The 15,050-nt window shown below is 56.2% G+C and overlaps 1 long non-coding RNA gene across 33 annotated transcripts in view; it reads right to left on the bottom strand.

Moving 5' to 3' along the window:
- The window catches only part of LOC120099378 (uncharacterized), a 57,441-nt gene that overhangs the window by 28,523 nt on the left and 13,868 nt on the right, over positions 1-15,050 (bottom strand). For 26 of the 33 annotated variants that reach the window (XR_010061457.1, XR_010061463.1, XR_010061462.1 and 23 more), the window contains 2 exons: positions 7,499-13,404; positions 1,749-4,778 (listed from right to left, as the gene is read on the bottom strand). This is a non-coding gene — a long non-coding RNA (uncharacterized LOC120099378). Of the gene's footprint in view, positions 1-1,748; positions 5,534-7,498; positions 14,160-15,050 lie in introns of all 33 variants that reach the window. The other 7 variants (XR_010061456.1, XR_010061473.1, XR_010061478.1 and 4 more) reach the window with 7 other exon arrangements.

The raw sequence follows: 15,050 nt of genomic DNA, 5'->3' as shown, positions 1-15,050 counted from the left end.
AAAGGAAGGGAAAATCAGAGATGACACTGGCCAGTGACAGGAAGGGGTTGAGGTGGGGTCATCTTGGGCCGACAGTGAGTTATTTGGATTAAAGACATGTGACCCCCAAAGGCTACCTGGCCCAGAGATTTGGAGACAGCCAGGAGAAGCTGTGTAGCCTGTCCTCTCGCCCTGTGTCTCTGGGTCTAACATGGGGTGCTGGGGGGCGTCAGGAGTTGACTTCCCGGAAGGCAGGTGCTGGGGAGACTCAAATGAAAACCAGGGGACCCTGGATCTATCTGGTGAACAGGGACGGGCAGGACAAGTTGCCCGCAAACACCCAGTTGCAGGCCTGGGTGCAGATTCCCGTGTACAGTGATCCAGGGCACCCTGTCGAGCCTAAGATGTCTGCCAGCCCTAGCTCAGGACCTGGGAGGCTGGGCTCGCAGAGTCCATCTAGCCAAAGCCTGTGTCGCCCGTGCTGTCCTCTGGACAGCTGCATCATGGAGGCTCACAGGCCTCTCCTCGGCCACCAAATCCTCGGAAAGCCCTGCTCCTTCCCGTTTAACCAGGAAACTTTCTAGACACTAGCAGGACTGCCGCCATGTTGAGAGAGGCGAAGTAGCCTGCAGGAGGAATACTCGAAACAATTCCGCTTGATGGCAGTAGTGCACTGCGAATGCTAACCATGGGTCGGCACTGGCGCTCTCCCTCCGCCCTTTCCGTGTCAAAAAACACCAAAATGCCACAGCCGCAAGCCACCAACATGGCCGACCAGCACCAGGACTTCTGCTACACTCAGATGGGTCTCTCTGCAGGACACTGGGGTTATCTAAGACATAGTTTTATAGGTTCTGCTCTGTGGCCTGTGTGTCCATGTGTATCCCCCGGTGCGTGCGGGCGGGAGTGGGTCTGTGTGTGTGTGTGTGTGTGTGTGTGTGTGTGTGTGTGTGTGCGCGCGCGTGTGTGTGTTTGTGCAAACCCCCACTCGAGTGTGCTGGGTGGAGCTTGTCTAGAAGATTCGGGACTTTTGAGGGTGTTTAAGTGCCACGGGAAAGTAGGAGCACAGGTCAGAGAAGACAGTAAGGGTTGCCAATCTCAGGCAATCCTCAGCTGTAGGGCATCTCCCAGCAACTGAAGCATCTGGCAGAGGAAGGAAATCACAAAGGGGCGTGACCATTTTCTCACAGTGGACCCTCAGAGAGCCCCACACAAGGTCAGTGACAATGGGGATCACAGGGGCTGATCCTCAGAAAGAGAGAAATGCCTCGACTTGATGACCAGGAGCTGACACTGCCCACTAAGTGCCCAGAAAGGCCACTGGTCTGAGGTGGGCGGGCCCAGGGAAGCAGCAGCTGCCTGCCTGACTCCGCCCACATGGGTGTCTAATACTGTAGGCAGCACCTTCTCTTCCCTCTTCAGGGTGCAAACTCCATGCTCCCAGGGCACACTCAACTTTCTAATCGAGGCAGCCAGCCAAGAAGGCCCTCACAGGATGGCCCGAGAGGAGACTAGGGCGGGTGGAGGGCCACCAAACTGCTCCATGGGGCACTAGGCACAGCACTGCCTTCCCACCAGGCAGGAGGAGGCTCTCCACCGGACCCTAGTCACAGCACTGCCTTCCCACCAGGCAGGAGGAGGCTCTCCAGTCGACCGGGTGCCATGGGTGGGCAGTTGTGTGTGCCTGACAGGCCTTCAGTTTCCCTGGCCTGAGCCCCTGCTCCGATGGGAGGTGACAAGAAGAGGCCAGGAAACCTCGTCCTACTTACTCGTGCACACAGCTTGTTATCTCTTGCATCCCTTCAATGGGACTTTTGGCTGATGCTGGGCCAAAGAGTCATCCAGCCGCCATCTGTCCACGACCGAGGCCTCAGAAGGTCCGGGAAGATCAAGTCCGCAATCTCAACTCCAGGCCGCCCGGCACCCTGAGCAGAAGACGAGGACATATCCAAAGAAAGAATGAATATACCACCCCAGGCCAGGCATGCGGGCTTCAGGCTTCCCCTCACAATCCAACCTGTCCTTCTCACACAACGCTGACCTCAGCCCAGAAAGGACTGCTACAACGTGGACTCTCACTGGACCTGCTTCACAACAAACACTCTCGGGCCTTGGATCCAGAACTGGGCTCACACAACCCATCGATTCATAGTCACAAAAGCACAAAGAGACAGAGACAGAGACACGGAAGGGGGGCGAGGGAGAAGGAAAGGGAGAGGGAGAGGGAGAGAGACCTAGAGGTACAAACAGACACAGAAACACTGGTTCCCAGACTTTTAAGAATCTAGACGGTGCATCTGCTCTTTCCAGAACCATCTCTCTCCTTCCACAAAATCCCTGGACAAGGCAGAAACGGCCAGGTGTCTTTTGATACTTCTTTCTGGCTCATCTGCCTGGATGTTAGGGAAGGTGAACCAAGAGTAATGCTTCCTGCTTGGGAGTGAGGCACCACAGCCACGAGGCTTTCCAAAGACCCTGTCCAGATGTCACCCTACCAGCCAGCCCTGAGTAGAACCCCCTTGGCAGCACAGCATCCTCTGGCTGTTTGTGTTCACATTTCCCCTGAGCCCCAATGCTGCCCCTGGCCTCTTAGTCCGCTTGGTACACACAGGGCGGTTGCTTGTTCTGGGCATCCAGGGCTTTTCCTGACAAGTCTGGGACAATTCCGGGACAGCATCATCTAGAGAGCCAGATGGAGAACGACAATGAGAGAGGAGGCAGAACTTTACTCCACAGCTACCAAGAGCCCTAACAATGGCCAGTGCCAATCCGGGCCACAGGGGTGCAGTCTGTGAAAGAACCAAAGGCCTGGATTTGAGGACCAGGAGCTGACACTGCCCACTGGGACCCTGCTCGCCACCTGCTGAAGAGCCCAAAGAGAGAGCCTTTTCCAAAAGAAAGGAAGGGAAAATCAGAGATGACACTGGCCAGTGACAGGAAGGGGTTGAGGTGGGGTCATCTTGGGCCGACAGTGAGTTATTTGGATTAAAGACATGTGACCCCCAAAGGCTACCTGGCCCAGAGATTTGGAGACAGCCAGGAGAAGCTGTGTAGCCTGTCCTCTCGCCCTGTGTCTCTGGGTCTAACATGGGGTGCTGGGGGGCGTCAGGAGTTGACTTCCCGGAAGGCAGGTGCTGGGGAGACTCAAATGAAAACCAGGGGACCCTGGATCTATCTGGTGAACAGGGACGGGCAGGACAAGTTGCCCGCAAACACCCAGTTGCAGGCCTGGGTGCAGATTCCCGTGTACAGTGATCCAGGGCACCCTGTCGAGCCTAAGATGTCTGCCAGCCCTAGCTCAGGACCTGGGAGGCTGGGCTCGCAGAGTCCATCTAGCCAAAGCCTGTGTCGCCCGTGCTGTCCTCTGGACAGCTGCATCATGGAGGCTCACAGGCCTCTCCTCGGCCACCAAATCCTCGGAAAGCCCTGCTCCTTCCCGTTTAACCAGGAAACTTTCTAGACACTAGCAGGACTGCCGCCATGTTGAGAGAGGCGAAGTAGCCTGCAGGAGGAATACTCGAAACAATTCCGCTTGATGGCAGTAGTGCACTGCGAATGCTAACCATGGGTCGGCACTGGCGCTCTCCCTCCGCCCTTTCCGTGTCAAAAAACACCAAAATGCCACAGCCGCAAGCCACCAACATGGCCGACCAGCACCAGGACTTCTGCTACACTCAGATGGGTCTCTCTGCAGGACACTGGGGTTATCTAAGACATAGTTTTATAGGTTCTGCTCTGTGGCCTGTGTGTCCATGTGTATCCCCCGGTGCGTGCGGGCGGGAGTGGGTCTGTGTGTGTGTGTGTGTGTGTGTGTGTGTGTGTGTGTGTGCGCGCGCGTGTGTGTGTTTGTGCAAACCCCCACTCGAGTGTGCTGGGTGGAGCTTGTCTAGAAGATTCGGGACTTTTGAGGGTGTTTAAGTGCCACGGGAAAGTAGGAGCACAGGTCAGAGAAGACAGTAAGGGTTGCCAATCTCAGGCAATCCTCAGCTGTAGGGCATCTCCCAGCAACTGAAGCATCTGGCAGAGGAAGGAAATCACAAAGGGGCGTGACCATTTTCTCACAGTGGACCCTCAGAGAGCCCCACACAAGGTCAGTGACAATGGGGATCACAGGGGCTGATCCTCAGAAAGAGAGAAATGCCTCGACTTGATGACCAGGAGCTGACACTGCCCACTAAGTGCCCAGAAAGGCCACTGGTCTGAGGTGGGCGGGCCCAGGGAAGCAGCAGCTGCCTGCCTGACTCCGCCCACATGGGTGTCTAATACTGTAGGCAGCACCTTCTCTTCCCTCTTCAGGGTGCAAACTCCATGCTCCCAGGGCACACTCAACTTTCTAATCGAGGCAGCCAGCCAAGAAGGCCCTCACAGGATGGCCCGAGAGGAGACTAGGGCGGGTGGAGGGCCACCAAACTGCTCCATGGGGCACTAGGCACAGCACTGCCTTCCCACCAGGCAGGAGGAGGCTCTCCACCGGACCCTAGTCACAGCACTGCCTTCCCACCAGGCAGGAGGAGGCTCTCCAGTCGACCGGGTGCCATGGGTGGGCAGTTGTGTGTGCCTGACAGGCCTTCAGTTTCCCTGGCCTGAGCCCCTGCTCCGATGGGAGGTGACAAGAAGAGGCCAGGAAACCTCGTCCTACTTACTCGTGCACACAGCTTGTTATCTCTTGCATCCCTTCAATGGGACTTTTGGCTGATGCTGGGCCAAAGAGTCATCCAGCCGCCATCTGTCCACGACCGAGGCCTCAGAAGGTCCGGGAAGATCAAGTCCGCAATCTCAACTCCAGGCCGCCCGGCACCCTGAGCAGAAGACGAGGACATATCCAAAGAAAGAATGAATATACCACCCCAGGCCAGGCATGCGGGCTTCAGGCTTCCCCTCACAATCCAACCTGTCCTTCTCACACAACGCTGACCTCAGCCCAGAAAGGACTGCTACAACGTGGACTCTCACTGGACCTGCTTCACAACAAACACTCTCGGGCCTTGGATCCAGAACTGGGCTCACACAACCCATCGATTCATAGTCACAAAAGCACAAAGAGACAGAGACAGAGACACGGAAGGGGGGCGAGGGAGAAGGAAAGGGAGAGGGAGAGGGAGAGAGACCTAGAGGTACAAACAGACACAGAAACACTGGTTCCCAGACTTTTAAGAATCTAGACGGTGCATCTGCTCTTTCCAGAACCATCTCTCTCCTTCCACAAAATCCCTGGACAAGGCAGAAACGGCCAGGTGTCTTTTGATACTTCTTTCTGGCTCATCTGCCTGGATGTTAGGGAAGGTGAACCAAGAGTAATGCTTCCTGCTTGGGAGTGAGGCACCACAGCCACGAGGCTTTCCAAAGACCCTGTCCAGATGTCACCCTACCAGCCAGCCCTGAGTAGAACCCCCTTGGCAGCACAGCATCCTCTGGCTGTTTGTGTTCACATTTCCCCTGAGCCCCAATGCTGCCCCTGGCCTCTTAGTCCGCTTGGTACACACAGGGCGGTTGCTTGTTCTGGGCATCCAGGGCTTTTCCTGACAAGTCTGGGACAATTCCGGGACAGCATCATCTAGACAGCCAGATGGAGAACGACAATGAGAGAGGAGGCAGAACTTTACTCCACAGCTACCAAGAGCCCTAACAATGGCCAGTGCCAATCCGGGCCACAGGGGTGCAGTCTGTGAAAGAACCAAAGGCCTGGATTTGAGGACCAGGAGCTGACACTGCCCACTGGGACCCTGCTCGCCACCTGCTGAAGAGCCCAAAGAGAGAGCCTTTTCCAAAAGAAAGGAAGGGAAAATCAGAGATGACACTGGCCAGTGACAGGAAGGGGTTGAGGTGGGGTCATCTTGGGCCGACAGTGAGTTATTTGGATTAAAGACATGTGACCCCCAAAGGCTACCTGGCCCAGAGATTTGGAGACAGCCAGGAGAAGCTGTGTAGCCTGTCCTCTCGCCCTGTGTCTCTGGGTCTAACATGGGGTGCTGGGGGGCGTCAGGAGTTGACTTCCCGGAAGGCAGGTGCTGGGGAGACTCAAATGAAAACCAGGGGACCCTGGATCTATCTGGTGAACAGGGACGGGCAGGACAAGTTGCCCGCAAACACCCAGTTGCAGGCCTGGGTGCAGATTCCCGTGTACAGTGATCCAGGGCACCCTGTCGAGCCTAAGATGTCTGCCAGCCCTAGCTCAGGACCTGGGAGGCTGGGCTCGCAGAGTCCATCTAGCCAAAGCCTGTGTCGCCCGTGCTGTCCTCTGGACAGCTGCATCATGGAGGCTCACAGGCCTCTCCTCGGCCACCAAATCCTCGGAAAGCCCTGCTCCTTCCCGTTTAACCAGGAAACTTTCTAGACACTAGCAGGACTGCCGCCATGTTGAGAGAGGCGAAGTAGCCTGCAGGAGGAATACTCGAAACAATTCCGCTTGATGGCAGTAGTGCACTGCGAATGCTAACCATGGGTCGGCACTGGCGCTCTCCCTCCGCCCTTTCCGTGTCAAAAAACACCAAAATGCCACAGCCGCAAGCCACCAACATGGCCGACCAGCACCAGGACTTCTGCTACACTCAGATGGGTCTCTCTGCAGGACACTGGGGTTATCTAAGACATAGTTTTATAGGTTCTGCTCTGTGGCCTGTGTGTCCATGTGTATCCCCCGGTGCGTGCGGGCGGGAGTGGGTCTGTGTGTGTGTGTGTGTGTGTGTGTGTGTGTGTGTGTGTGTGCGCGCGCGTGTGTGTGTTTGTGCAAACCCCCACTCGAGTGTGCTGGGTGGAGCTTGTCTAGAAGATTCGGGACTTTTGAGGGTGTTTAAGTGCCACGGGAAAGTAGGAGCACAGGTCAGAGAAGACAGTAAGGGTTGCCAATCTCAGGCAATCCTCAGCTGTAGGGCATCTCCCAGCAACTGAAGCATCTGGCAGAGGAAGGAAATCACAAAGGGGCGTGACCATTTTCTCACAGTGGACCCTCAGAGAGCCCCACACAAGGTCAGTGACAATGGGGATCACAGGGGCTGATCCTCAGAAAGAGAGAAATGCCTCGACTTGATGACCAGGAGCTGACACTGCCCACTAAGTGCCCAGAAAGGCCACTGGTCTGAGGTGGGCGGGCCCAGGGAAGCAGCAGCTGCCTGCCTGACTCCGCCCACATGGGTGTCTAATACTGTAGGCAGCACCTTCTCTTCCCTCTTCAGGGTGCAAACTCCATGCTCCCAGGGCACACTCAACTTTCTAATCGAGGCAGCCAGCCAAGAAGGCCCTCACAGGATGGCCCGAGAGGAGACTAGGGCGGGTGGAGGGCCACCAAACTGCTCCATGGGGCACTAGGCACAGCACTGCCTTCCCACCAGGCAGGAGGAGGCTCTCCACCGGACCCTAGTCACAGCACTGCCTTCCCACCAGGCAGGAGGAGGCTCTCCAGTCGACCGGGTGCCATGGGTGGGCAGTTGTGTGTGCCTGACAGGCCTTCAGTTTCCCTGGCCTGAGCCCCTGCTCCGATGGGAGGTGACAAGAAGAGGCCAGGAAACCTCGTCCTACTTACTCGTGCACACAGCTTGTTATCTCTTGCATCCCTTCAATGGGACTTTTGGCTGATGCTGGGCCAAAGAGTCATCCAGCCGCCATCTGTCCACGACCGAGGCCTCAGAAGGTCCGGGAAGATCAAGTCCGCAATCTCAACTCCAGGCCGCCCGGCACCCTGAGCAGAAGACGAGGACATATCCAAAGAAAGAATGAATATACCACCCCAGGCCAGGCATGCGGGCTTCAGGCTTCCCCTCACAATCCAACCTGTCCTTCTCACACAACGCTGACCTCAGCCCAGAAAGGACTGCTACAACGTGGACTCTCACTGGACCTGCTTCACAACAAACACTCTCGGGCCTTGGATCCAGAACTGGGCTCACACAACCCATCGATTCATAGTCACAAAAGCACAAAGAGACAGAGACAGAGACACGGAAGGGGGGCGAGGGAGAAGGAAAGGGAGAGGGAGAGGGAGAGAGACCTAGAGGTACAAACAGACACAGAAACACTGGTTCCCAGACTTTTAAGAATCTAGACGGTGCATCTGCTCTTTCCAGAACCATCTCTCTCCTTCCACAAAATCCCTGGACAAGGCAGAAACGGCCAGGTGTCTTTTGATACTTCTTTCTGGCTCATCTGCCTGGATGTTAGGGAAGGTGAACCAAGAGTAATGCTTCCTGCTTGGGAGTGAGGCACCACAGCCACGAGGCTTTCCAAAGACCCTGTCCAGATGTCACCCTACCAGCCAGCCCTGAGTAGAACCCCCTTGGCAGCACAGCATCCTCTGGCTGTTTGTGTTCACATTTCCCCTGAGCCCCAATGCTGCCCCTGGCCTCTTAGTCCGCTTGGTACACACAGGGCGGTTGCTTGTTCTGGGCATCCAGGGCTTTTCCTGACAAGTCTGGGACAATTCCGGGACAGCATCATCTAGAGAGCCAGATGGAGAACGACAATGAGAGAGGAGGCAGAACTTTACTCCACAGCTACCAAGAGCCCTAACAATGGCCAGTGCCAATCCGGGCCACAGGGGTGCAGTCTGTGAAAGAACCAAAGGCCTGGATTTGAGGACCAGGAGCTGACACTGCCCACTGGGACCCTGCTCGCCACCTGCTGAAGAGCCCAAAGAGAGAGCCTTTTCCAAAAGAAAGGAAGGGAAAATCAGAGATGACACTGGCCAGTGACAGGAAGGGGTTGAGGTGGGGTCATCTTGGGCCGACAGTGAGTTATTTGGATTAAAGACATGTGACCCCCAAAGGCTACCTGGCCCAGAGATTTGGAGACAGCCAGGAGAAGCTGTGTAGCCTGTCCTCTCGCCCTGTGTCTCTGGGTCTAACATGGGGTGCTGGGGGGCGTCAGGAGTTGACTTCCCGGAAGGCAGGTGCTGGGGAGACTCAAATGAAAACCAGGGGACCCTGGATCTATCTGGTGAACAGGGACGGGCAGGACAAGTTGCCCGCAAACACCCAGTTGCAGGCCTGGGTGCAGATTCCCGTGTACAGTGATCCAGGGCACCCTGTCGAGCCTAAGATGTCTGCCAGCCCTAGCTCAGGACCTGGGAGGCTGGGCTCGCAGAGTCCATCTAGCCAAAGCCTGTGTCGCCCGTGCTGTCCTCTGGACAGCTGCATCATGGAGGCTCACAGGCCTCTCCTCGGCCACCAAATCCTCGGAAAGCCCTGCTCCTTCCCGTTTAACCAGGAAACTTTCTAGACACTAGCAGGACTGCCGCCATGTTGAGAGAGGCGAAGTAGCCTGCAGGAGGAATACTCGAAACAATTCCGCTTGATGGCAGTAGTGCACTGCGAATGCTAACCATGGGTCGGCACTGGCGCTCTCCCTCCGCCCTTTCCGTGTCAAAAAACACCAAAATGCCACAGCCGCAAGCCACCAACATGGCCGACCAGCACCAGGACTTCTGCTACACTCAGATGGGTCTCTCTGCAGGACACTGGGGTTATCTAAGACATAGTTTTATAGGTTCTGCTCTGTGGCCTGTGTGTCCATGTGTATCCCCCGGTGCGTGCGGGCGGGAGTGGGTCTGTGTGTGTGTGTGTGTGTGTGTGTGTGTGTGTGTGTGTGTGCGCGCGCGTGTGTGTGTTTGTGCAAACCCCCACTCGAGTGTGCTGGGTGGAGCTTGTCTAGAAGATTCGGGACTTTTGAGGGTGTTTAAGTGCCACGGGAAAGTAGGAGCACAGGTCAGAGAAGACAGTAAGGGTTGCCAATCTCAGGCAATCCTCAGCTGTAGGGCATCTCCCAGCAACTGAAGCATCTGGCAGAGGAAGGAAATCACAAAGGGGCGTGACCATTTTCTCACAGTGGACCCTCAGAGAGCCCCACACAAGGTCAGTGACAATGGGGATCACAGGGGCTGATCCTCAGAAAGAGAGAAATGCCTCGACTTGATGACCAGGAGCTGACACTGCCCACTAAGTGCCCAGAAAGGCCACTGGTCTGAGGTGGGCGGGCCCAGGGAAGCAGCAGCTGCCTGCCTGACTCCGCCCACATGGGTGTCTAATACTGTAGGCAGCACCTTCTCTTCCCTCTTCAGGGTGCAAACTCCATGCTCCCAGGGCACACTCAACTTTCTAATCGAGGCAGCCAGCCAAGAAGGCCCTCACAGGATGGCCCGAGAGGAGACTAGGGCGGGTGGAGGGCCACCAAACTGCTCCATGGGGCACTAGGCACAGCACTGCCTTCCCACCAGGCAGGAGGAGGCTCTCCACCGGACCCTAGTCACAGCACTGCCTTCCCACCAGGCAGGAGGAGGCTCTCCAGTCGACCGGGTGCCATGGGTGGGCAGTTGTGTGTGCCTGACAGGCCTTCAGTTTCCCTGGCCTGAGCCCCTGCTCCGATGGGAGGTGACAAGAAGAGGCCAGGAAACCTCGTCCTACTTACTCGTGCACACAGCTTGTTATCTCTTGCATCCCTTCAATGGGACTTTTGGCTGATGCTGGGCCAAAGAGTCATCCAGCCGCCATCTGTCCACGACCGAGGCCTCAGAAGGTCCGGGAAGATCAAGTCCGCAATCTCAACTCCAGGCCGCCCGGCACCCTGAGCAGAAGACGAGGACATATCCAAAGAAAGAATGAATATACCACCCCAGGCCAGGCATGCGGGCTTCAGGCTTCCCCTCACAATCCAACCTGTCCTTCTCACACAACGCTGACCTCAGCCCAGAAAGGACTGCTACAACGTGGACTCTCACTGGACCTGCTTCACAACAAACACTCTCGGGCCTTGGATCCAGAACTGGGCTCACACAACCCATCGATTCATAGTCACAAAAGCACAAAGAGACAGAGACAGAGACACGGAAGGGGGGCGAGGGAGAAGGAAAGGGAGAGGGAGAGGGAGAGAGACCTAGAGGTACAAACAGACACAGAAACACTGGTTCCCAGACTTTTAAGAATCTAGACGGTGCATCTGCTCTTTCCAGAACCATCTCTCTCCTTCCACAAAATCCCTGGACAAGGCAGAAACGGCCAGGTGTCTTTTGATACTTCTTTCTGGCTCATCTGCCTGGATGTTAGGGAAGGTGAACCAAGAGTAATGCTTCCTGCTTGGGAGTGAGGCACCACAGCCACGAGGCTTTCCAAAGACCCTGTCCAGATGTCACCCTACCAGCCAGCCCTGAGTAGAACCCCCTTGGCAGCACAGCATCCTCTGGCTGTTTGTGTTCACATTTCCCCTGAGCCCCAATGCTGCCCCTGGCCTCTTAGTCCGCTTGGTACACACAGGGCGGTTGCTTGTTCTGGGCATCCAGGGCTTTTCCTGACAAGTCTGGGACAATTCCGGGACAGCATCATCTAGAGAGCCAGATGGAGAACGACAATGAGAGAGGAGGCAGAACTTTACTCCACAGCTACCAAGAGCCCTAACAATGGCCAGTGCCAATCCGGGCCACAGGGGTGCAGTCTGTGAAAGAACCAAAGGCCTGGATTTGAGGACCAGGAGCTGACACTGCCCACTGGGACCCTGCTCGCCACCTGCTGAAGAGCCCAAAGAGAGAGCCTTTTCCAAAAGAAAGGAAGGGAAAATCAGAGATGACACTGGCCAGTGACAGGAAGGGGTTGAGGTGGGGTCATCTTGGGCCGACAGTGAGTTATTTGGATTAAAGACATGTGACCCCCAAAGGCTACCTGGCCCAGAGATTTGGAGACAGCCAGGAGAAGCTGTGTAGCCTGTCCTCTCGCCCTGTGTCTCTGGGTCTAACATGGGGTGCTGGGGGGCGTCAGGAGTTGACTTCCCGGAAGGCAGGTGCTGGGGAGACTCAAATGAAAACCAGGGGACCCTGGATCTATCTGGTGAACAGGGACGGGCAGGACAAGTTGCCCGCAAACACCCAGTTGCAGGCCTGGGTGCAGATTCCCGTGTACAGTGATCCAGGGCACCCTGTCGAGCCTAAGATGTCTGCCAGCCCTAGCTCAGGACCTGGGAGGCTGGGCTCGCAGAGTCCATCTAGCCAAAGCCTGTGTCGCCCGTGCTGTCCTCTGGACAGCTGCATCATGGAGGCTCACAGGCCTCTCCTCGGCCACCAAATCCTCGGAAAGCCCTGCTCCTTCCCGTTTAACCAGGAAACTTTCTAGACACTAGCAGGACTGCCGCCATGTTGAGAGAGGCGAAGTAGCCTGCAGGAGGAATACTCGAAACAATTCCGCTTGATGGCAGTAGTGCACTGCGAATGCTAACCATGGGTCGGCACTGGCGCTCTCCCTCCGCCCTTTCCGTGTCAAAAAACACCAAAATGCCACAGCCGCAAGCCACCAACATGGCCGACCAGCACCAGGACTTCTGCTACACTCAGATGGGTCTCTCTGCAGGACACTGGGGTTATCTAAGACATAGTTTTATAGGTTCTGCTCTGTGGCCTGTGTGTCCATGTGTATCCCCCGGTGCGTGCGGGCGGGAGTGGGTCTGTGTGTGTGTGTGTGTGTGTGTGTGTGTGTGTGTGTGTGCGCGCGCGTGTGTGTGTTTGTGCAAACCCCCACTCGAGTGTGCTGGGTGGAGCTTGTCTAGAAGATTCGGGACTTTTGAGGGTGTTTAAGTGCCACGGGAAAGTAGGAGCACAGGTCAGAGAAGACAGTAAGGGTTGCCAATCTCAGGCAATCCTCAGCTGTAGGGCATCTCCCAGCAACTGAAGCATCTGGCAGAGGAAGGAAATCACAAAGGGGCGTGACCATTTTCTCACAGTGGACCCTCAGAGAGCCCCACACAAGGTCAGTGACAATGGGGATCACAGGGGCTGATCCTCAGAAAGAGAGAAATGCCTCGACTTGATGACCAGGAGCTGACACTGCCCACTAAGTGCCCAGAAAGGCCACTGGTCTGAGGTGGGCGGGCCCAGGGAAGCAGCAGCTGCCTGCCTGACTCCGCCCACATGGGTGTCTAATACTGTAGGCAGCACCTTCTCTTCCCTCTTCAGGGTGCAAACTCCATGCTCCCAGGGCACACTCAACTTTCTAATCGAGGCAGCCAGCCAAGAAGGCCCTCACAGGATGGCCCGAGAGGAGACTAGGGCGGGTGGAGGGCCACCAAACTGCTCCATGGGGCACTAGGCACAGCACTGCCTTCCCACCAGGCAGGAGGAGGCTCTCCACCGGACCCTAGTCACAGCACTGCCTTCCCACCAGGCAGGAGGAGGCTCTCCAGTCGACCGGGTGCCATGGGTGGGCAGTTGTGTGTGCCTGACAGGCCTTCAGTTTCCCTGGCCTGAGCCCCTGCTCCGATGGGAGGTGACAAGAAGAGGCCAGGAAACCTCGTCCTACTTACTCGTGCACACAGCTTGTTATCTCTTGCATCCCTTCAATGGGACTTTTGGCTGATGCTGGGCCAAAGAGTCATCCAGCCGCCATCTGTCCACGACCGAGGCCTCAGAAGGTCCGGGAAGATCAAGTCCGCAATCTCAACTCCAGGCCGCCCGGCACCCTGAGCAGAAGACGAGGACATATCCAAAGAAAGAATGAATATACCACCCCAGGCCAGGCATGCGGGCTTCAGGCTTCCCCTCACAATCCAACCTGTCCTTCTCACACAACGCTGACCTCAGCCCAGAAAGGACTGCTACAACGTGGACTCTCACTGGACCTGCTTCACAACAAACACTCTCGGGCCTTGGATCCAGAACTGGGCTCACACAACCCATCGATTCATAGTCACAAAAGCACAAAGAGACAGAGACAGAGACACGGAAGGGGGGCGAGGGAGAAGGAAAGGGAGAGGGAGAGGGAGAGAGACCTAGAGGTACAAACAGACACAGAAACACTGGTTCCCAGACTTTTAAGAATCTAGACGGTGCATCTGCTCTTTCCAGAACCATCTCTCTCCTTCCACAAAATCCCTGGACAAGGCAGAAACGGCCAGGTGTCTTTTGATACTTCTTTCTGGCTCATCTGCCTGGATGTTAGGGAAGGTGAACCAAGAGTAATGCTTCCTGCTTGGGAGTGAGGCACCACAGCCACGAGGCTTTCCAAAGACCCTGTCCAGATGTCACCCTACCAGCCAGCCCTGAGTAGAACCCCCTTGGCAGCACAGCATCCTCTGGCTGTTTGTGTTCACATTTCCCCTGAGCCCCAATGCTGCCCCTGGCCTCTTAGTCCGCTTGGTACACACAGGGCGGTTGCTTGTTCTGGGCATCCAGGGCTTTTCCTGACAAGTCTGGGACAATTCCGGGACAGCATCATCTAGACAGCCAGATGGAGAACGACAATGAGAGAGGAGGCAGAACTTTACTCCACAGCTACCAAGAGCCCTAACAATGGCCAGTGCCAATCCGGGCCACAGGGGTGCAGTCTGTGAAAGAACCAAAGGCCTGGATTTGAGGACCAGGAGCTGACACTGCCCACTGGGACCCTGCTCGCCACCTGCTGAAGAGCCCAAAGAGAGAGCCTTTTCCAAAAGAAAGGAAGGGAAAATCAGAGATGACACTGGCCAGTGACAGGAAGGGGTTGAGGTGGGGTCATCTTGGGCCGACAGTGAGTTATTTGGATTAAAGACATGTGACCCCCAAAGGCTACCTGGCCCAGAGATTTGGAGACAGCCAGGAGAAGCTGTGTAGCCTGTCCTCTCGCCCTGTGTCTCTGGGTCTAACATGGGGTGCTGGGGGGCGTCAGGAGTTGACTTCCCGGAAGGCAGGTGCTGGGGAGACTCAAATGAAAACCAGGGGACCCTGGATCTATCTGGTGAACAGGGACGGGCAGGACAAGTTGCCCGCAAACACCCAGTTGCAGGCCTGGGTGCAGATTCCCGTGTACAGTGATCCAGGGCACCCTGTCGAGCCTAAGATGTCTGCCAGCCCTAGCTCAGGACCTGGGAGGCTGGGCTCGCAGAGTCCATCTAGCCAAAGCCTGTGTCGCCCGTGCTGTCCTCTGGACAGCTGCATCATGGAGGCTCACAGGCCTCTCCTCGGCCACCAAATCCTCGGAAAGCCCTGCTCCTTCCCGTTTAACCAGGAAACTTTCTAGACACTAGCAGGACTGCCGCCATGTTGAGAGAGGCGAAGTAGCCTGCAGGAGGAATACTCGAAACAATTCCGCTTGATGGCAGTAGTGCACTGCGAATGCTAACCATGGGTC

The sequence above is a fragment of the Rattus norvegicus genome, chromosome X (assembly GCF_036323735.1).
Source record: "Rattus norvegicus strain BN/NHsdMcwi chromosome X, GRCr8, whole genome shotgun sequence".
Lineage (NCBI taxonomy): Eukaryota > Metazoa > Chordata > Mammalia > Rodentia > Muridae > Rattus > Rattus norvegicus.
The sequence above is the reverse complement of the archived record's forward strand: the minus strand, read 5'-3'. Positions and strand labels throughout refer to the sequence as shown.